At 36.4% G+C, this 24,279-nt stretch overlaps 1 long non-coding RNA gene across 8 annotated transcripts in view; it reads right to left on the bottom strand.

Moving 5' to 3' along the window:
- Positions 1-24,279, bottom strand: part of LOC132352565 (uncharacterized) — a 534,321-nt gene that overhangs the window by 225,242 nt on the left and 284,800 nt on the right. For all 8 annotated transcript variants that reach the window (XR_009498784.1, XR_009498781.1, XR_009498782.1 and 5 more), the window contains exon 5: positions 402-474. This is a non-coding gene — a long non-coding RNA (uncharacterized LOC132352565). The remainder of the gene's footprint in view (positions 1-401; positions 475-24,279) is intronic.

Genomic DNA, 24,279 nt, shown 5'->3' with positions numbered 1-24,279 from the left:
ACTATGTATTCCCGCGACCAGTGCCCTAGATCTTGTCCACAGCAGAACATTAAAATAGCCTCTTAGTCATCTCCCTGCTTTTTTTTCATCTTTCTTCCTTCTTTAATTCATCTATTCCACTCTTTCTAAGCCACAGCTTGTATATTCGTAAAAATACTCCATAGTTCCTCCTTTCTTTCTCAGTTAAGTATTGAATCATCACTGTTACACTGAAAGCTCTCCAAATAGTGTCTCCAGCCTACCCTCCAGTCTTGACTTCCACGCGTCCCCTATATTCACTATGATCTGGTTAAATTAAACCATCCACTGTTCCCAGCACATTTTCCCGTGTACTGAACCACTCCATTGTTAGTAGCACCGTAGAGTGTATTGTACAATATTGGCTTTAGAGATAAGCATACCTGGGTTTGAATTCTTAGGTCCTCCAACAAATCGTTGTGTGATCTTGGAAGTTTAAGGCTCCTTTTTCTCATTCTAAAATGGAATTAATAATACCATATTACAGGATTCTTATACAGGTTAAATGAGATAATATGTGTATAAATCTCAGGACAAATTAGGCGTGAATTAATACTAGTTAATACCAGCTATTATATTACTATTAAGCTTAAAACAGAGTTTTCAAAGTATATCATGTACTTTGTCATACTCAAGAAACTGACACATTATAAATGTTGCCATTTTTTCAAATGAATAAATTCAGACTTAAGAGAAGTAACTTGCTCAAGCTCATACAATCAGATAAGAATTACAAAAGTTTCTTGCCACTTACTTTCACTCTTTTCTTCTCCATAGTACATCTGACCTGCCATATAAGTCATTTAGTGGAGAGAATGTGACTCATGTAACTTTTATTGTCACAGTACTTAAGAATTTAAAAAAAATTTTTAAACTAATGTTATTGAGTACTTGCTATGTATCCAACACTATTTTAAGAGATTTATATAAATTGTATCATTTAAATGTGACAGTACTGTGAGTTATATATATTATACCCATTTTCAGGTGAGGAAATGGAGAATTCCAGAGATTAACTTGCTCATATCACACAGGGGTAACTGACAACACTATAGCCATCTAAGGCATAAGCTAATGCACTTACACACTAGTTTAACTTGTGATTCAAAAGAGGTATGCAATTGGTTGTTACTGAATCAAATTTTAATTGGCTTCTGGAAAATACATCTTCTTCCCTGTGCTAAAGAGTTCAAAATGATGAGGTTTTATGAAAACTCATGTGTGTGTGTGTGTGTGTGTGTGTGTGTGTGTGTGTAGTGCCTGACTGTGCTATGTATATTTTAATAAGCTTTCTAACTTTCTGCCAACAATAATAGAAATTCTCAGTTAAAGCTGAACACACGGCTACTTGGGGAGCAGAAGGGCAGGGAGAGGGGCGGGGAGTTGATAACATTTCCAGCCTTCTTTGCAGCTAGCTGTGACCCTGTGGAAAGTTCTGATCAATAGGATGTTAGGGAAATGATGTAAGTAAGTTCCAACACATACCTTAAAGGCAAGTGCAGGCCACTTCTGCCTTTCCTCCACCCTGCTTAAAACATGGATGTGGTGGCTGGAGGTACCACTGAGACCACAAGATTGAAGATTATTCCCTAGGAATGACGTTGTGGAAATCTCAAAGTAGCCTGAGTTCCAGACAGCAAATGATCCACCTTGCCAGTCCTGAACTCTAAATCCTAACTTCCACGTGAGAAAAAATTTATTTCTATCCACTTAAAGCACTGTTACTTTGGTTCTCTATTACATACAGCAAAATTTCATGATATTTATTTCTTAAATATTTACTGATGAGTAGGGGAAAGCTAAGGAAGAAAGAGGAAACAATTGAAATATATTTTGAGGGATTTGTGGGTTAAGTATCAAGCCATAGAATTATGGAACCTCGGGGCTGGGAGGGATCTAACAGTTATCTAATCTATCCACAGAGGCCACACTCAATACCCCCTCCAAACTTAGCAAAGTCAAGTCACAGGAAAACTATGAAAAAATATGCTGAATTAGACGTACCTAAAACAAAGTGTGAAGCTTTGATACTTGTCAGAGCCACATCTATGAATTAAGTATGCATTACTTGGGTGGTGTATGTACAAGGCACTGATATAAACCTAAAATATGCTGGCTTTTTATGAGATGATGCAGGAGGGACAGAACTGCCAGAGTCACGGCCGAGGCCCAAAGGGGGATATTAATCAAAAGAAGATTTTCAGGGGCTCACATAGATTTACCACTTGGTGCTACATCCAAAGACTTTATTTAGTTCATGGAATTCAGAATACTTTGCCTCAATTCTTAGGGACTTGGAGACGCATTTTCTCCCACACATCCCTCACTGCATATCTCCAGTGATTTGCTTCATGGGAAGCAGGTCCAGATCACATAAGACTCATTATGGTTTTTCAAATATGTATATTATAAGAGTTGCATTTACATGGTTATGCAGACAAGTCGAGAGTGAGGTCATTGTTGCTGCACAAAGTGACATTGTGGCTTATTCTCATGTTTATGCCAACTGTTCAGAAGGAAAACAGAAAATCAAAGATGCTGACTCCTTGATAATGCCGTAGGCAGCAGAAAGTTCAATACCATGCTCCTAATGGGTGCTACACAGCATCTGCCCAGAGGCCTGAGAAATGGTGATACCCAGGCATTAGGCAGAGAGATTCCAGGAATTATGGTAAAACATGTTACTCCCTTCTGTTCCTCAAAGGGCAAGGATGTGTGAGAGGAGAACAAGCTGCCCTGGGAGCAAACAGGATCTTCATGCTTGACTCCTGGATTGGCCCAGCCCCCAGAGTACCAAGACTTGCCCCAGCCCCACGGCACCAAAGCAAGGCATCCCCTCCATCTTCCTGAAAAATAGTCTCAAAACCTGATTGTAAAAGGCCAACTTAAAAGATGCTCTAAAATCCGCAGAGGATTCAATTCTCTTCATCTAACACAATTGCCTTTCCAAGCAATTGACTTTTTTTTCCTCTTTCTTTTAAGACATGATTTGTATGTTCCATTGAAGTAGAAATAAACTGTTACAAGATGTATTTTTGTAAAAAGCAGAACTACTTGGAAGGTCTTGTTTGATTTTCACTCTCTACTGGTCACATGCCCAGAGCAATGCTGTTATGACCCATCAAATGTATTTTACTCCTTCAGAAGGGCCAAACTTAACTTACAGTGGATATGTCACAACTTACCAAAAACACAGGGATTAAACTGCACAGCCCTACATCAATTGTATTTGCCACTTGCCATTATTTTTGTGTTGTAAGGACAGTAATATTGGCCTTTTAGCAAAATAAAATCTACTCACTTAATAAACACTCTAAATCTAATTATTTCGTTGGAGTTAAAGGCCAGGTATTTTATGATTTTCTTCCTGATAATAATATTTGCTTATTATAAAATATGTATAAAGAAAAAATTTTGTAACTATGTGTGATGATGATTATCAATCAGTCTTATCATGGTGATAACTTCTCAATATATGTCAATTATATCTCAGTTTTTTAAAAGTTTAAAAAATGCATAAAATACAAGTAAGTGTAAAGAAGAAATAAAACTCACTGTAATGCCATCATAGAAATGTAAAGAAATATTCTGGTAATTTTATATTTTAATATAGCCCATATTTTATATTTAAAATTATATCACAGCAGTTATCCATGTTTTAGGACCTCATCTGTTTTCCTTGATATTTTCTTTGCATTCTCTTTTGCTACATGGACTATATTTTACTGAGTTTTAACTCTTTAAATTTTTTTGGAAAAAATCTTCTAGCAGTAATGGCTAATGTTTCTTCTAAAATTATTTCATTATAGTGCTGCTCTAACTGTCAAAATAAAGAATAAATGGATATCATTTAAGTCACCCCCTTTTATCAAACACACACACAAAAGAAAATTTAGGCTTCCTCTGTCCCTTCTTATCATGGCACCTCCATAAAGTGCTATTCAGCATTATCTGTGAGTATTACAGAAACAGTGGTTAAAACACCTGGCACAAATCATGGGAAATAGTTCATGAGTTGATCTCTGTATAATTTGTAAGCTGAGTATAATCTGTCTGAATCTTTATTTGTGTGTTATTTGTAAACAAATTATGTGAAATAATTCCAAAGAACAAGATGTATTTTGTCCACTACTAGAGGTATTTTTATCCAAATTCCTGCTCTAGTTTAAAAACATAATTACTATTAAGTGACAGTTTACTAAATGAATTTGCCTGCTTGTCACCTCATATTTCTTTTCTTACTAGTCCCCTCCAATTCATTCTATATAGATAAAACTAATTCTCTTATCTCTTTACTATTTTAAGGTTAACTGAGTTTTTTGCTTGTTTTCTTCCATTTTTTCCTTCTAGCAGACTTACAACTTGTTCTTTTTCTTCTCTCTTTTTTTTAAAAGTGGTAACGCTTGACTTTTACCATGCATTTTTATTACTTAATGATTTCTGAAGTTAAAATTTTAATCTCACTCGTGAACAACAGAAGCACCTTAGGTCCATGTTAACTTATTAGAGGAGGGATTGATTAGGCTTAAACACAGACGAAACCATGTTCGTATGCCTTCATGACTTTTTATTTCCTGGAGATAACAAGCTTGATCAAAAACTTTACTCAGCATGACCACTGATAACAGAGAAAGTCTTAATAAGCTTCAAATCACAATTCATATGTTTTCTATGTATATGTCTCCACTTTTGATATTAATTAGTATCCTGGTCTCTGCCCATAATTAATTCATCCAAGCAGCCTAAGTACAATGACTTTAGTTTGAGAGAAGCAGGATTAAGCCTTTTAAGAATTACTCTATCAAATTAAATCTGTGTCATAAAGAGTTCTATGCATCTAGGAAGCAAAGGAGGGGAAGATGACCTAAGTCTGGCTGAGCTAAAGGAGCCATGGTAAGTCTTATGTTTATTCATATTATATTTTGAAAGGAAAATGAGAACTATTACATGCTGTCTTAAAACATCAACTGCCTTATTGCCTTGTAATTTTATTTAACATTTGTATTGGTATGCTGCTTTCATGTTCAAAGTCTTTTCAAGCTCCCCCAGAGTAGAAATCATGGGCTGCGGAGGTCTGCATTCTCTCAGGCAGCCAGCATAGCACACAGTGGTCACTCGGTAAATTTGTGATCATTGTGTCCAGGAGCAAATGAATACATGAGTTAGTAAATGAAGGAAGATACAGGAGAATAACTAATTGCAATGACCTGTTATTTTTTACCTAGGCTTTTTTGCAATTTTCTCACTATTATTTCATTTTAAAAATATTATTTACATTTATTTAAAATGACTTGAATATATTATTCTGTTTAAACAAGAACATGTGTCTTTTGTTTGCTTAACTCTTTTTGTGTGCTTGTATATTTGACAAATTTCTGAACTTCCCATTTTTGGATAGTGAGAGCTTTATAACATGCTAGCTTCTAGGGTGAAGCTCTCAGTTAAATCTCAGTTCAAATATAGAGCTTGCTTGCCACCACCATATTTTTCTTTGATTATTTTAAATAGCTTCATATTTGTCAGATAATTTTTTATTGATTTTTATTGATTTTCATTCTAATCCAGTTCCATAATGGTCCCTGAAGTGTCCCTGTCTGCTGAGGTACAAAGTTGACCACTATCTGCTTGTGATCTTGGGTCTCACACAGCCATTTAGTACCTACACCCATCCCAGCTTTGCTCAACATCTTGTATAACTACTCTGTAGCAAGCCCTGCTGAGTAGCTAAAGCAAAAGACTTATTCCAGTATCTAGTTTCCAACCCTGAACACTGGTCTTTTTCTGACTAATCACTTTTGCCTTTGTGGGTTATTGGCCCATTTCCTTTTCCCTTTTTTGTATCAAAAATCCTTGAGAATTTGTCTGTATTCAGTGTCTCCAACTCCTCACCACCTATTTTCTCTGAATCCCACCCTACCCACCACTCTCCTATGACAATTTTCAAGGTTGCTGATGACTTACCAGTTATTAACTATAATAGCTAATTCTCAAGTTTCATCTTTCTGCAATAGCACTCAGCTCAGGTGCTCATCCCCTCTTTCTGCATGAGCCTCTCAGCGACACCTCTCCTACCTCACCCATTGCTCCTACTGTCTCCTTGGTTAGCTCCTCTTCTCCCACTGCTAATGGCTGAGTCTCCCAGGGCTTAGTCTTGGACCCCTTCTCCATCTTCCCTCCCTCCTTTGATGATCTCATCCAGACTCGAGACTTTAAATGCCAGCTGTATTCCAATGACTGTCTACTTGACAGAGCCATTGGACATAAACTACTCCACCCAGCTCAACTGAGGGCAATTTTATACTTAAATTTCCTCAGGCCTGAAACTCTTAAAGTCATTCTTATGTCCTCTTTCTCTGACAGCTTATATCCAATCTCTCTGAAAATGCAATTGGCTCTAACATCAGAATGCACCCAGATCCACCACCTCCCACACCTCCACAGATCTCACCTTGATAGAGGCCACCATCCTATCTCACTTGGATTACCACAATAGTTCCTAACTGATCTCCTACTTCTATCCTTTTCCTACTGCAGTCTATTCTCAACAAAACAATCAGATGATTTTAAATATAAGTAAGGCGACACATCTTAAGTCTCCAGAGACTACCAATTTCACTAGAGATATAGCCAAATTTCTTACGATGGTGTACCATTACTTCTCTGATCTCACTGCCTTGCTCAATTTATACTGACCTCTTGCTGTTTCTCCAACACATTAAGCATATGCCCAACTCAGGGCCTTTGCACTTGCTCTTTCCTTTGCTTGGAATGATTTAATCTCTTTTTTCTTTCATGTATTTGCTCGATCCCTCCTTTGCAATGAAAGTTACTCTGATGATATATTTTAAAATTATAATCTGCTCTCCACACTTTTACCTCCTCTGCATTTCCCTTTCTCCTTTCTCTACTTTACTTTTAAATTTTTTTCCTATAGTTTAACACTTTCTAACATACTACCTAATTTACTTATTACATTTATTGTCAATTGCTGTCTTACTTGGCACATACTAGGGACTCAATAAATATTTGCTAAGTAAACATGGCAAGAGTATATTAATCAGCATTCTTAGAAACAACAGAATCCACTTTAGCTAATTTGAGGGAAATTATTAGATAGTTCCCTTTATCTTTGGTACGACTGAAGTAAAAGTATAGAGAATCACTTTTTAGTAAGTCCCAGAATCACATGGTAACATTTTCTAGGTAAAGAAGCAGCCACTGCCATTACCCCAACCTATGATCAGGAAGCAACCAAATAAGGAAACTGTTGCCACTATTTGAACCCAAGAAGAATCAGATTCTGTTGTCACCATTCTTGCCAGAATATCCCATCTCTTCACTCATGACTGCCACCATGGAATTGCCCACCTGGCTAAAACCTAGGTCATAGGTACAACCATAGCTGAAGGGCAATCTGATAAATATAGCTTTTCTCTTTCCAGTCTTTTGCCTTTGATTTCTCCAGGAAGATGTGCTGCAAGGGAGTGTGAGTGGGTGTGTATTAAGCCAGTTGCATTATGTATCACACCCCACCCTTGCGGCTACTCTACATCATAGAGTCACTAATCCGACACTTAAACTTCCAAATAACAATAGCAATATTTTTGCTAACCATAATGCAACTTCCCTCACATAAATGAAAAGGTACAGACCTTTTCCTCAAAAGAGGAGATTCAAAATGCCATCAAACATTACAACCATTTCTGGATGATCAGCTCTCCTCAAAGGTCCCTAAAGGATACATATACATACATATTATAAAATTTAAAATGTTTATATATAATAGTCAACTCTATTATCAGACTGGTTGTAAATATGTTTTCAGTTTTTTCTTCTCCCTCTTTTGACTTTTTACTTCTAAGATTTAAATTATTTATGTAATCATATGTGACAGTCCCCCTTTGGTTCCTTTTATACATCTTTTATACAACATTTTTATATCCAGCATCTTTTAATAATATAGTTTTTCTTAATGGTACCATTTTAAAATATTTTAATCTATCTGGAATGTATTTGGGGATCTGGTCATGCTCGAACCTTATATATTCTATGTATAGTCCAACACATGTACTATATCTATTGGGCTAATATCACAGTGCTAAAGGTTTTGATTTTTATTTGTTCATTCATTCAATACATTTTAGACAAGGTAGTTACAGTGCTAGGTGAAAACGACAGTGAGAGATATCTTTATCATTACATTCTAGGGATGGAAATAGTTAATAAATAGCAAGTAAAATAACTTCAGAAGGTAGAACAGTGTATCAGAGGAAACAAATGGGATGCAGGGATTTAAAAAATAATAATACAAGAACACCCTTTTAATAGCAAGTTAGGAGAGAGCTCTTTGCGAATGGGACATTTAAGCTGAGAGCCAAAGAATGAGAAGGCAACCAAGATGAAGGAGTTGGGCAGATGACAGCCTGTTCTGTGTGTCCTAAGAGGGAAAGACCAGCCACAAATTCAGTGTGATGAGAGCACCATGAGGGAGGCAGGAGTGGCTAGAGATTAGGTTGGAAGGATAGAGAAAGAAAGTCAAAAATTCTGTTTGAGACAAGTTAAGTTTGAAACTACTATATAGAGCTGTCAGATCAGCAGCTGAATGTGTGAATTTGGATCTAGGATCAGACGTGATAGTGGCATTTATAAAATTTTGGACATGTCTGAATATACATGATAGTCAAAGCTATGGACATGAATGGGATAGTCCAGAAGGAGGTTAGAAAGACACCCAGAGCCAAGTCTTTAGGAACTCCAGCATTTAGCATTTGATAGAGGAGGAGGTGCCGGCAAAGGAGATTATGAAGCAGAGACTGATGATTAGAAAATAAATACCAGAAAACTGTGTGTACCTGAAGGTAAGAGAGGAGATTTTTTTCAAAAAGAAAGGCACAATCAATTGCATTGAATGATGTTGGGAAGTCAAGTAAGATAAGGACTGAAGAGCATTCACTGGGCAAGTCACTGCTAACCTTCACAAAAGCATTTTTCATGGAGTAACGGGCAAGGAGGCCAGCCTGGGTGAAGAGTGAGTGAATGACTAGGAAGGAAGTAGAGACCAGAGGAATGAAGGAAAGTAAGGGAGCAGATAGAGGGTAAGTTCATAGAGGAGGCTGTGAGGAAAGAAATGAGTTTTATTGTGGCTCATATTGTAGTTTTAATGGGAAATTAAAGTACATTATTTATTTTTAAGTATATTAGTGTGATGATGGAAAGGATCTAATCAAGAGAGACTGATATTTTGATATCTAGGAATGTAAGTATCCCCTCAATTGTTTTTCATTTTTTATTTTTTTTCATAGAAAATATACTACCTATGTTTGTTATAATTATTGTAATGACATCATGAAAACAGTATTTTTGCCATCTGAGCTACATGTACAGGAAGGACACTGAGTGAAAATTACCTTGCCAATCCTAGTCAACACAAACAGCTGTGAGATATAATCATAAATGTTGTCTTATGTCACTAAATTTTGGATTGACTTGTTTTACAGCAAAATGGTAACTGAAGCAATGTTTAACATTCATAACAGAAAATGAAAACAAACAAACAAACAAAAAACCCACATCCCTGGTCAATCTTGCTGCATGTAGTAAAATATTCCCTCATTTATTCTTTTTTTTTTTTTTCATGTATCTATTCTTTTTTGGATTCTCTTTTTTTTAAATTTAATTTAATTTTATTTTATTTCTTTTTTTGCCTTTTTTTAACATCTTTATTACAGTATAATTGCTTTACAATGGTGTGTCAGTTTCTGCTTTATAACAAAGTGAATCAGTTATACATATACATATGTCCCCATATCTCTTCCTTCTTGCATCTCCCTCCCTCCCACCCTCCCTATCCCACCCCTCTAGGTAGTCACAAAGCACCAAGCTGATCTCCCTGTGCTATGCGGCTGCTTCCCACTAGCTATCTATTTTACTTTTGGTAGTGTATATATGTCCATGCCACTCTCTCACTTTGTCCCAGCTTACCCTTCCCCCTCCCCGTATCCTCAAGTCCATTCTCTAGTAGGTCTGCATCTTTATTCCCGTCTTGGCCCTAGGTTCTTCTGACCATTTTCTTTTTTTTTTTTAGATTCCATATATATGTTAGCATATGGTATTTGTTTTTCTCTTTCTGACTTACTTCACTCTGTATGACAGTCTCTAGGTCCATAAATCTCACTACAAATAACAGTTTCATTCCTTTTTATGGCGGAGTAATATTCCATTGTATATATGTGTCAAATCTTCTTTATCCATTCATCTGTTGATGGACACTTAGGTTGCTTCCATATCCTGGCTATTGTAAATAGAGCTGCAGTGAACATTGTGGTACATGATTCTTTTTGAATTATGGTTTTCTCAGGGTATATGCCCAGTAGTGGGATTGCTGGGTCATATGGTAATTCTATTTTTAGTTTTTTAAGGAACTTCCATACTGTTCTCCATAGTGGACGTATCAATTTACATTCCCACCAACAGTGCAAGAGGGTTCCCTTTTCTCCACACCCTCTCCAGCATTTATCGTTTGTAGATTTTTTGATGATGGCAATTCTGACTTGTGTGAGATGATATCTCATTGTAGTTTTGATTTGCATTTCTCTAATGATTAATGATGTTGAGCACTCTTTCACGTGTTTGTTGGCAATCTGTATATCGTCTTGGAGAAATGTCTATTTAGGTCTTCTGCCCATTTTTGGATTGGGTTGTTTGTTTTTTTGATATTGAGCTGCATGAGTTGCTTGTATGTTTTGGAGATCAATCCTACGTCAGTTGTTTCATTTGCAAATATCTTCTCCCACTCTGAGGGTTGTCTTTTCATCTTGTTTATGGTTTCCTTTGCTGTGCAAAAGCTTTGAAGTTTCTTTAGGTCCCATTTGTTTATTTTTGTTTTTATTTCCCTTCCTTTAGGAGGTGGGTCAAAAAGGATCTTGCTGTGATTTATGTCAAAGAGTGTTCTGCCTATGATTTCCTCTAAGAGTTTGATGGTGTCTGGTCTTACATTTAGGTCTTTAATCCATTTTGAGATTATTTTTGTGTATGGTGTTAGGGAGTGTTCTAATTTCATTCTTTTACATGTAGCTGTCCAGTTTTCCCAGCACCACTTATTGAAGAGGCTGTCTTTTCTCCACTGTATATTCTTGCCTCCTTGATAAAAGATAAGGTGACCATAAGCGCGTGGGTTTATCTCTGGGCTTTCTATCCTGTTCCATTGATCTACATTACTGTTTTTGTGCCAGTACGATACTGTCTTGATTACTGTAGCTTTGTAGTATAGTCTGAAGTCAGGGAGCCTGATTCCTCCAGCTCCATTTTTCTTTCTCAAGATTGCTTGGGCTATTCGGAGTCTTTTGTGTTTCCATACAAATTGTGAAATTTTTTGCTCTAGTTCTGTGAAAAATGCCAGTGGCCGTTTGATAGGGATTGCATTGAATCTGCAAATTGCTTTGGGTAGTAGAGTCATTTTCACAATGTTGATTCTTCCAATCCAAGAACATGGTATATCTCTCCATCTATTTGTATCATCTTTAATTTCTTTCATCAGTGTCTTATAATTTTCTGCATACAGGTCTTTTGTCTCCTTAGGTAGGTTTATTCCTAGATATTTTATTCTTTTTGTTGCAATGGTAAATGAGAGTGTTTTCTTAATTTCTCTTTCAGATTTTTCATCATTAGTGTATAGGAATGCAAGAGATTTCTGTGCATTAATTTTGTATCCTGCTACTTTACCAAATTCACTGATTAGCTCTAATAGTTTTCTGGTAGCATCCTTAGGATTCTCTATGTATAGTACCATGTCATCCGCAAACAGTGACAGCTTTACTTCTTCTTTTCCAATCTGGATTCCTTTTATTTCTTTTTCTTCTCTTGTTGCTGTGGCTAAAACTTCCAAAACTATGTTAAATAATAGTGGTGAGAGTGGGCAGCCTTGTCTTGTTCCTGATCTTAGTGGAAATGGTTTCAGTTTTTCACCATTGAGGACGATGTTGGCTGTGGGTTTGTCATATATGGCCTTTATTATGTTGAGGAAAGTTCCCTCTATGCCTACTTTCTGGAGTGTTTTTATCATAAATGAGTGTTGAATTTTGTCGAAAGCTTTCTCTGCATCTATTGTGATGATCATATGGTTTTTCTCCTTCAATTTGTTAATATGGTGTATCACGTTGATTGATTTGCGTATATTGAAGAATCCTTGCATTCCTGGGATAAACCCCACTTGATCATAGTGTATGATCCTTTTAATGTGCTGTTGGATTCTGTTTGCTAGTATTTTGTTGAGGATTTTTGCATCTATGTTCATCAGTGATATTGGCCTGTAGTTTTCTTTCTTTGTGACATCTTTGTCTGGTTTTGGTATCAGAGTGATGGTGGCCTTGTAGAATGAGTTTGGGAGTGTTCCTCCCTCTGCTATATTTTGGAAGAGTTTGAGAAGGATAGGTGTTAACTCTTCTTCAAATGTTTGATAGAATTCACCTGTGAAGCCATCTGGTCCTGGGCTTTTGTTTGTTGGAAGATTTTTAATCACAGTTTCAATTTCAGTGCTTGTGAGTGGTCTGTTCATATTTTCTGTTTCTTACTGGTTCAGTCTTGGAAGGTTGTGCATGTCTAAGAATTTGTCCATTTCTTCCAGGTTGTCCATTTTATTGGCATTTAGTTGCTTGTAGTAATCTCTCATGATCCTTTGTATTTCTGAAGTGTCAGTTGTTACTTCTCCTTTTTCATTTCTAATTCTATTGACTTGAGTCTTCTCCCTTTTTTTCTTCATAAATCTGGCCAATGGTTTATCAATTTTGTTTATCTTCTCAAAGAACCAGCTTTTAGTTTTATTGATCTTTGCTATCATTGCCTTCATTTCTTTTTCATTTATTTCTGATCTGATCTTTATGATTTCCTTCCTTCTGCTAACTTTGGGTGTTTTTTGTTCTTCTTTCTCTAATTGCTTTAGGTGTAAGGCTACGTTGTTTATTTGAGATGTTTCTTCTTTCTTGAGGTAGGATTGTATTGCTATAAACGTCCCTCTTAGAACTGCTTTTGCTGCATCCTGTAGGTTTTGGATCATCGTGTTTTCATTGTCATTTGTCACTAGGTATTTCTTGATTTCCTCTTTGATTTCTTCAGTGATCTCTTGGTTATTAAGTAGTGTGTTGTTTAGCCTTCACGTGTTTGTATTTCTTACAGATTTTTTACTGTAATTGATATCTAGTCTCATAGCGTTGTGGTCAGAAAAGATACTTGATACGATTTCAATTTTGTTAAATTTACCAAGGCTTGATTTGTGAGCCAAGCTATGATCTATCCTGGAGAATGTTCCATGAGCACTTGAGAAGAATGTGTATTCTGTTGTTTTTGGATGGAATGTCCTATAAATATCAATTAAGTCCATCTTCTTTAATGTATCATTTAAAACTTGTGTTTCCTTATTTATTTTCCTTTTGGATGATCTGTCCATTGGTGAAAGTGGGGTGTTAAAGTCCCCTACTATGATTGTGTTCTTGTCAATTTCCCCTTTTATGGCTGTTAGTATTTGCCTTATATATTGAGGTGCTCCTATGTTGGGTGCATAAATATTTACAATTGTTATATCTTCTTCTTGGATTGATCCCTTGATTATTATGTAGTGTCCTTCTTTGCCGCTTGTAATAGTCTTTGTTTTAAAGTCTATTTTGTCTGATATGAGAATTGCTATTGCAGCTTTCTTTTGATTTCCATTTGCATGGAATATCTTTTTCCATCCCCTCACTTTCAGTCTGTATGTGTCCCTAGGTCTGAAGTGGGTCTCTCGTAGACAGCATATATACGGGTTTTGGTTTTGTATCCATTCAGCCAGTCTATGTCTTTTGGTTGGAGCATTTAGTCCATTTACAGTTAAGGTAATTATCAATATGTATGTTCCTATTACCATTTTCTTAATTGTTTTGGGGTTATTATTGTAGGTCTTTTCCTTCTCTTGTGTTTCCCACTTAGAGAAGTTCCTTTAGCATTTGTTGTAAAGCTGGTTTGGTGGTGCTGAATTCTCTTAGCTTTTGATTGTCTGTAAAGCTTTTAATTTCTCCATCAAATCTGAATGAGATCCTTGCTGGGTAGAGTAATCTTGGTTGTAGGTTTTTCTCTTTCATCACTTTAAATATGTCCTGCCACTCCTTTCTGGCTTGCAGAGTTTCTGCTGAAAGGTCAGCTGTTAACCTTATGGGGATTCCCTTATGTGTTACTTGTTGTTTTTCCCTTGCTGCTTTTAATATTTGTTCTTTGTATTTAATTTTTGATAGTTTGATTAATATGTGTCTTGGCATGTTTCTCCTTGGATTTATCCTGTATGGGACTCTCTGTGCTTCCTGGACTTGATTAACTATTTCCTTTCCCATATCAGGGAAGTTTTCAACTATAATCTCTTCAAATATTTTCTCAGTCCCTTTCTTTTTCTCTTCTTCTTCTGGGACCCCTATAATTCGAATGTTGGTGCATTTAGTATTGTCCCAGAGGTCTCTGAGGCTGTCCTCAATTCTTTTCATTCTTTTTTCTTTATTCTGCTCTGCAGTAGTTATTTCCACTATTTTATCTTCCAGGTCACTTATCCGTTCTTCTGCCTCAGTTATTCTGCTATTGATTCCTTCTGGTGTAGTTTTCATTTCAGCTATTGTATTGTTCATCTCTGTTTGTTCTTTAATTCTTCGAGGTCTTTGTTAAACATTTCTTGCATCTTCTTGATCTTTGCCTCCATTCTTTTTCCGAGGTCCTGGATTATCTTCACTATCATTACTCTGAATTCTTTTTCTGGAAGGTTGCCTATGTCCACTTCATTTCTTTGTTTTTCTGGGGTTTTATCTTATTCCTTCATCTGGTACATAGTCCTCTGCCTTTTCATTTTGTCTGTCTTTCTATGAATGTCGTTTTCCTTCCACAGGCTGCAGAATTGTAATTCTTCTTGCTTCTGCTGTCTGCCCTCTGTTGAATGAGGCTATCTAAGAGGCTTGTGCAAGCTTCCTGATGGGAGGGACTGGTGGTGGGTAGAGCTGGGTGTTACTCTGGTGGGCAGAGCTCAGTAAAACTTTAATCTGCTTGTCTGCTGATGGGTGGGGCTGGGTTCACTCCCTGTTGGTTCTTTGGTCTGAGGTGACCCAGCACTGGAGCCTGCCCAGCTCTTTGGTGGGGCTAATGGAGGACTCTGTGAGGGCTCACACTAAGGTAAACTTCTGCTGCCAGTGTCCTTGTCCCCACGGTGAGCCACAGCCACCCCTGCCTCTGCAGGAGACCCTGCAATACTAGCAGGTAGGTCTGGTTCAGTCTTCTATGGGGTCACTGCTCCTTCCTCTGCGTATTGATGTGTACACTACTTTGTGTGTGCCCTCCAAGAGTGGAGTCTCTGTTTCCCCCAGTCCTGTTGAAGTCCTGCAATCAAATGCCACTAGCCTTCAAAGTCTGATTCTCTCGGAATTCCTCCTCCCATTGCCAGAACCCAGGCTGGGAAGCCTGACGTGGGGCTCAGAACCTTCACTCCAGTGGGTGGACTTCTGGGGTATAATTGTTCTCCAGTTTGTGAGTCACCCACCCAGAGGTTATGGGATTTGATTTTACTGTGATTGTGCCCCTCCTCCCATCTCATTGTGGCTTCTCCTTTGTCTTTGGATGTTGGGTATATCTTTTTTGGTGAGTTCTAGTATCTTCCTGTCAATGATTGTTCAGCAGTTAGTTGTGATTCTGGTGCTCCCACAAGAGGGAGTGAGCGCATGTCCTTCTACTCCACCATCTTCCATTTGTGGGTTTTATTTTTACCTCTGTTAATTATATTTTTGGCAAACCATGGCTAAGTCCCAATCTTCCTTTGTATTTTAAATAAATGAATGCTCTCCGAATTGTTTAAAATATTTGGTCATACACTTAAATTGCCTTTTTTGTTTTTCCTGTCAGTAGGCTTATCCAAGACACAGAATTATGTGAAACTTTTCTGTTTTCTTCCTAAACTTTCAGTAAATTACAGTAAAGGAAAAAACTTATTAGCTGTGATTTTTTATAATAATTTGAAAGCGAAATCAAAAGCATAAACAAAAACTCTCTCAATGTTTAAAAACATTTTAATGTCAAAGCAAATTATGTTCAAATTTCATTAAAAATATACTCGTATGTATATATATATATATCTTCACACTGATCTATACATGTGTGTGTGTTTGTGTGTGTGCGGGCACATGCATATCTTTAGTTCCATGAGTGAAATAGACAGGTCTGTTATGTAGTAGAAAAAGAATATTATTCTGAATGGGGAGCCAGCCTAACTCAATTGATAATTGCAAACAAATGAAAATAAATAAGTTTTTAAACTTCTAATTCCAGGAAAAGAAATGATCAAAATTGTCTTAATGAATGATTATAATTTTCACTTTTAAAAGCATTCTAGTTAATCGTAAAAAATACTTTTGAATAAATTTTTTTTCTATATTACTATTTGTCAGATCTAACAGTAAATTTTATTGCACTTTTATTTTCAACACTTCTTTTATATTTCCAAAATAGGAATTCAAATGGTAACCATATTTTCTGAATTAGATTCAGTAGTTTATTTTCATAAATAGTTGGTAGGAAAATAGAGGAATTGAACTTTGCCTTGTTTTAATATTCATTTTAATATGGAAAATCTCAGGAATGTATACTAAGGAAACTGTGAATATTTCATATATGAAAATAAATTGCTTTTACTGTACTAAACCTCTAGAATTTATGGTATATTAACAGAATATATGGCATTTATATCATTAGAACTTTTCTGTTATGGTAGTGATGTTAAATTTTATGATGTTCATTTGCCCAATTTGCTAATTCTAGGAATGTATGTACTTTATACACTTAAGATAGGGATGCCATCTCCAATTCTGATTACAAAGTTAACCTCCATAAAAGAATTAGGCTCAGGAATCAATAACCTGAAAAACCTGAGTAACAAAAACAAGCATGTGAGAAAATGTATATAGAAAATTAAAGACCAGTCATAGAATTCTCAAGGAAACATAGAGCCCTTACATAAGTGTTCAGATGGATGCTCGGAGGGATTAGTTTTCCCTGCCCCTAATTTTGCCCATTGATTACCTGGCATGGAATTCAAAAACACAGACCTTAAGTCCTGGGTCTATTCCTAGCTCTTCTGATAACTTGCTTTTGCACTTGTTTTATGCTTTTTGTTTTTTAATTAATTTTTATTGGAGTATAGTTTCTTTACAGTGTTGTGTTAGTTTCTTCTGTACAGCAAAATGAATCAGCCATACATATACATAAATCCCCTCCCTTTTGGACTTCCTTCCCATTCAGGTCACCACAGCGCATTAAATAGAGTTATCTGTGCTATACAGTATGTTCTCATTAGTTATCTATTTTATACATAGTAAGTACATATATACAATGGAATATTACTCAGCCATAAAAAGAAAGAAAATTGGGTCATTTGTAGAGACGTGGATGGACCTAGAGACTGTCATACTGAGTGAAGTAAGTCAGAAAGAGAAAAACAAATATCATATATTAATGCATATATGTGGAATCTAGAAAAAATGGTACAGATGAACCTATTTGCAAAGCAGATATAGAGACACAGATGTAGAGAACAAATGTACGGATACCAAGCCGGTGAGGGGGAACTGGGAGATTAGGATTGACACATATACACTATTGATAACTTGCTTTTGTACCTTCTAAGTCCTTGACCTGTCTGTGCTTTAGATTTCCCCCATATATTAGTCAGGAGATGGTTGAATGCAAATAACTTAAATACACCTAAAAAATACATTTATTGGAAGACTAAATAGGTACCTCATAGAACCCCAAGAAGTGAAATGCATCAAAAACTGAGGAACTAGAACCAGGAAATAAAACTGTTGGGAATCAAGGCATTTACTTTCCACTTTTCTCTCTCTGTAGCCAAATGACTCATTTGGACTTCTTTTCTGTCTGATTTTTCTTCTTTTTCCCTCCATCTTGGCTCCACAGGTTTATTTACCAGCACATGGCCCAAATATGACCATCCTCACTCATACATCCTTACAAACTGCATACCCACAACTAAATGAGCAAGTCTTTCCAAACTCCAAGTTCCTGGAGGAAAAAATATAATTGCCTAACTTAGATCATGTTTCTCCATTGGTCCCCAGTTGTAAGCAAAGAACAGGAAGAGATGGAGTCATGAGGAATAGAGTATATTCAGCCAGCACTGGGGAGAAGGGTCTCTGAGACAGTTTTTGCTAAGAAAGTAACATGGGCTGGAAAGGAATTGATTTGTGGGAGAAAAGGTTTGCCTCTCTAAGACTCTTCTCTGAAACTCTTTAAGATGATGTAGGTGTAAATGGAGATCACAGATGCAACAGTGATTTGAAAATATATTTAAGTACTTTAAAATGCTGGATGTCAGTATCAATATGATTTCTTCTGTGGCTTGTTTGGATTGCTCTTGCACTAAATTTAACATTTTGGATTAGTTAACATAAACTTCCTAACATATAGCGACTACACTTTAACAACTGCTCAATTTACATCTTTTTGCCAAAACAGTACTGGGAATGATACACTACTTTTTGGTCAGTGACTTCTTGTTTTTCAGTACCATGACTTTACCCCAAAGTACATTAACTAAATAGACATAAGAAGTGATATTTCAACACTGGGTAAAGATTAACCAGTTTGCTCAACAAAAGTATCAAGTTAGTAAAGATCTTAATGGGAAAAAAAAAAAACTGACTCACATATCATGTTTGGATAAGCCCTAAGTATTTGCCTTGCATACATCCACCAAGTGAGAGGGGGCACAAAGTTGTATCTTTGACTCTTCAGTCTGTTGTGGTATTACATATATTTCAGAGAATGTTCATGTTAGTCTTTATTATTATCCTAAATGTGTTTTTCTATCCTAGAATTTTATTTTTAAGAGAGATCTGTGTGCAAGATAACCATGAGTGTAGTAAGCTGAATAACGGCTCCCCAAAGATGTCCACGTCCTAATCCCTGGAACCTGTGAGTTTGTTACCTTACAAGATAACAGAGGTTTTGAAGATACAATTAAGTAAATGGTGTGGATTGGGAAGAAGACACAGTCAGTTCTGATTTGGATAGTCTCAATTATTTGTCTCTTCTATAAATGAGTGCTATTATTGCCCCAATTTACTAATGATCTCACTCAGGCTCTGAGAAGGTAAATAATTTATTCAAGTTTATGCACTGATATGAATGAGAATTTTTTTTATTTTGCCAGGCTAGGATGTACAAAACAAACATTAAAACAAGAAGGAAGAAGAAAGAAAAAAGAAGAAGGAGGAGGAGAAAGAAACTAGACACAAAACACCCTAGCATCCGCTATGACTCTTATTTCATAAAAGAAACCATACATTTTACCACCAATTAAAAAGATCATAATCCCAGTACAAACGATGGTTCTTAACATTAATTAATTTCTCCACAGAGGATACTCGTTTTTTTTCACCTGGGACCTTAAACACTTTGTGAGGAACCTCTTTCGGCACCAAATGGAAGAGGCGCTCTGACTCCCTGACTCCCGTTTACATCCTTCCCCCCAAACAAGGGGTTTGCCTGGAAGCCGGGTCTCCCCACTGCTGGCACCCAAGAAGGAAGCATTTCACCACATCTTACACAAAGGTTCCTCTTCCTTGCTAAGGTAAGAAAGAATCACTTACTACTTTCCCTCACTACTTTTTTAAGTTCAATTCAATCTTTAGTTACATACTCTGTTTCAAGTTGAAATTGTTTTTTTGATCAAAATGAAATACCTTATCCGCTATATTACTGGAATGCACCAAAGGAAAGAATTTGTCTCGCACACTTATGATAAATATAACTTAGGCATTGACTTGAGAAAATTAAAAGATTCACTTTATGACCCGAACCTCATCCATGCTGAACTGGTGAGTGTGTTCCTTGGGCCCTTAAAAACACAATTTGTGGATTTGTTCTTTTTCATGTTTCAGAATTTACATAAACTCCTATATTGTTACATGACAATAGAAAAGTCTTTTGTTACTAATCATAGGGCTTAGAGGAAGAGAAATGTGTGTTACGAATCACCACACATGTTGAGAATAGATTCATAAAGTTTTATTTTGAAGACAGACAGCACTGATTGACTTAACAGAAAGTTATCATTGGCATGCTTTGCTATAAGTATTAGTTTGTAAAACATAAAGCATATTAGCCAAGATTATTATCCTCTCTGAAAACGGATCTTGAGGAACAAACATTTAGCAATAGCTTAAGCTTATTGAATATTGATAGCAGATAATTCCTGCAGAATTCTCTCACTTCTAGAAACTTGAACACATTTACAAACTACTGTTTGTTTATCTTTAACAACAACAATAACAAAATGGTATAACCACTCTACTGTATCAGTGATACACTGTACTGGCCCCTAAGGCTCTGAGTGGAAGAATTCTCTGTAGTCAAGTCCTGACACCTATCAGGTAAGAAGTAACACCTGAGGTTATTTCTGGACCAAGTAAACACATTTATGTAAATACAACTATATGTGATATGGAAGACAAACTGTCATAGGTTAAAGAGTATTAGAAGAGTTTTAAATGGGATTCTAATATATTGCCTCATTTAGTTCCAAAAAATACCTATCGACAATTTTTAAATGGTAGTAATGAATTCATTTTTTAATTTCCACATGCCAAGCGGTATACAAAAACTCATTAAAAACTACTTCTAGAAAAAAGTATTACCAAAAACATAATTAAAGGAAATATTAAGTGTTGACTGTTCTTCAGATTTAGAATGAAGGTCATAAATTGCATCTGTTACACTGGAATTTAAAACTTTAGTTTTATTCCTTGCTATTTACAAGTGTCATTGTACAGGGTAACAAAAGCAATTAAGATCGAAAGATTTTCCTTAAAATAATTGTTAGATTTTTCCTTTACTTTGGGCAGATGTTGACATATATTTTGAAAAGACACTCAAAGTGCTCACAGTTTAGAGAAACAGACAAATATACAAATAGATGTCAATAAAACAATGTGGTGAGTGTACTAAAATGCACAAGAAGGGGGCAACCAATATTGCCTAGGTGAGACAGGGCAGATATTACAGAGAAAACAGAATGATTGCATCGTTTTAAAGAATAAATAAAGATTTGCAAGGTAAAGAATGGGGAATGGGGGTGGGGAGTAGAGAGGAAGAATATTTCAGGCAGACTCTGGAAATATTTACCACAGTAACATTGCATCCCTATTTGTCCCCTCTTAGATGGTTTGATTTTTCTAGTTTATATGATTCCACTCTCCTCCCTCAAGAAAAATCAGAACTAAGAAGTGGTTTGTAACTGACATGGTGATACAATCCAGAGCACTTTTTCAAGTGCAAGGGAAATATTTACTGGAGCCAAAACTCTGGGTGAAGGAAAACAGTTGGAAACATAATGATAAAGTATTGTTTTGAAATGGTGTCTATATATTGTTCTTTGGGAAGAAAAGACAAGCAATAGTATCATTTGACATAATATGACTATATGCAAATATTTTAATACAGTAAGGGTATTAAGAAGAAAAATCATTACTGCAATTTTTATTGCTTAAACACAGAGTTTAAAAATCACCATAGTAAAAAAAAATAAAATATCTACAGCAACAATTAAATGTGTACTGATGTAAAACATTATGAACTCTTATGGAAAATTCTTTCTTCTTTCAAACACATTTTATGGCAATAATCATAATTAGGCACATATGTTAATGTGAATGAAAGTAGCACCTGTTTTCCATATTGTCTCATATCACCAGGGGGTTTTAAATTTTCTAGGTCAAATGCAAATTTCAGATGAATCAATACATGAGTGCTATTTTCTCAGATGCAGAAAATTATACATTTCTATTCACTTATCACCATGTGATATTTACTTCACATGGTTGATGTAACCATTTCAATTACATGACATATTAACATTTATTCACATCTATCATTACTCATGAATGTTAATCATGTAATGTCTATTTCTTGGTGAAGTAATCAGAGTTACAAATTCTCTCTCTCTCAAACAAGTCCAGACATCCTTCAGGCGGCCAAAATTCCATGGACAATTTCCAGTCCGTCTGTGATCTGAACTCTGTGGCATTTGCCTTTAATTGATCATTGCTCCTTTTTGAAATATTCCACTATTGGCTTCTGCAACAGCACTCGATTCTGAGCTTCTCCTTACCTCTCACATCCTTCCTTCCCAGCCTCATTTGTGGACTCCTGATCTTCTTCTGCAGGTGTCTTAAATCCTAGCATTTCTTAGGTGTCTGTCTTCAGTGCCCTTAACATCTCACTCTGCCACTCTTCTGAGAAGATTCATCCTCTCCATGATTCAACTCCTTTCTTCCTATGAAAACTGCCTGACCCTAAGCTGGACTGATCATCCTTCTTACATCTGCTCTTTCTCTCACTGGCTTTTCCAGGGTTAATGACAGCACCAGTTTTTAGATCCCCAAGCCAGAAATCTTAGAGTCACTTTGATTCTTCGTTCTCTTTTACCTACCCACCCCCAAACTCTGGTTGGCCACCAAATCCTACATACCGTTTCTTCTTAGTTCTGGTCTTTAACATCGTTTTTCTTGATTATGACATCAGTATCTCTGCCTCTATTCCTGCCCCCTTACACCCATCCTCCTCACTACAGCCAGAGAGAACTTCCTAAGATATAAAAGGGCACATGTCCTCTCTTGCTTGCAATCTTTATAGAATATATCTTAACATCTCCAGCTAACTTCTGTTTCCTCTCCAACCTTACCTTTAGAGGTAAGGATGTTAGAAGGATTTGGGAGCTGATCAAGAAAAAAAGATATGACCATGAGAGGCAGTAACCCACAGCAAGCTTTATTGAGCGATGCTTGAACAGGTTTGCATGTGGGGGAAATCCCTCACAGTAAAGTCTGTCCAGAGGCTATGGTGCAGGGGTCCCCTTGCAGTAGGAGAGGAGGACAAAGGAACTCCTGAGGGAGAAAGAGATTAGAGAGGGACCTTAGGTCTAGGTGATACATGCTCACAAGGTGGGAGTCTCTGGATTAGAGAGTTCCAGAGGGCAGCAGCAGTTCTGGTCTTTATGTCCTGGGGCTTATCTATTGCTAGCAACTGTGTGTGGCAAGATTTTGCAGGGTGGGCAAAACAGGCAGACTCTAAATGGTTAAAAATCTGCTCATAGGGCAATTGTTTAAATAATTGGATGTGGAAAAGTTTGAGTTTGGCACCAGTGGGCTTTTGAGTTAACAGGTCTCAGCCCACAGGGAAGAAATAAACAACCGAGGGGCCAATACACAGAGGCCAACTTTGCCTCGTTTATGTAACACTTCTCAACACCTTCTAACAGAAAACCTCCTTAATCCTGCCTGCTGAAACTTGGCTGTCTCCAAATTAGTAATTTATTTTTATATTTCTGTGCTGGTGCCCAAGATGCTCTTATGGGACCTACCATTTAGCAGGGGGGGAAAAGGTTGAATAACAGAGTTGGGGGCCAGTACTGGAAGAAATAAACCCATTTCATGCTTTTATACCCAAAGAGTATAATGAAAACCTTCAATAAGCCAGTAACATTAAATGTATTAATTATAGTATTAATTCACTTTCACATAAACTGCTCTACTTCTTCCTCTGCAAACCGAGACCTCTATTCCTTCAAAATTGTGTCTAATTATTCCAGTCTAACTTTGTAAATTATATTCTATATTCCTATTTCTATGTCATCTAAATATTTTATAAGCATGTCTTCATTTAAGTCATTGGTAAAAATACTGAACAGGTTAGGCCCAAATCTGAGTTCCCAGAACACCGCTAGAGACCACACTCTAGGTTAGCATGAAGACAAATACTTATTAGACATCTTGTACATGTGCACTAAAAGTGATGAGCTCGCACTATATGTTATCTTATTTCATTCTCACATTAGTCATGGTAGTAGCTAGCTATTATAAACCTCCTTTAGACAGGTGAAGAAATTGGAGTTCAATGTAGCAAAGTAACCTTGCTAAAATTAGAAATGGCAGTGTTGAAATCCAAACCCAGATCTGTCCAACAACAAGGTTTTGTTCTTTCTACCAAAACACACTGACCTTCAAATAGTACTTCTTTCAACCTATTTTATTCCTTTTCATCAATGAGATTTCCCTGCCAAATTCCTAGAAATTCCAGATATGCTATGCTAATGATAATTTTATAGTGCCATAGCTCAGACACAGGTGTTCTGAAATCTTAGAAGCATGAAGCAGAGAATAAAGGGAGGGAGTAGAGAATAAACTTTCCAAGAAT

The sequence above is a fragment of the Balaenoptera ricei genome, chromosome 18, assembly GCF_028023285.1.
Source record: "Balaenoptera ricei isolate mBalRic1 chromosome 18, mBalRic1.hap2, whole genome shotgun sequence".
NCBI classification, from domain to species: domain Eukaryota; kingdom Metazoa; phylum Chordata; class Mammalia; order Artiodactyla; family Balaenopteridae; genus Balaenoptera; species Balaenoptera ricei.
This window is presented reverse-complemented; position numbering and strand designations above follow the sequence as displayed.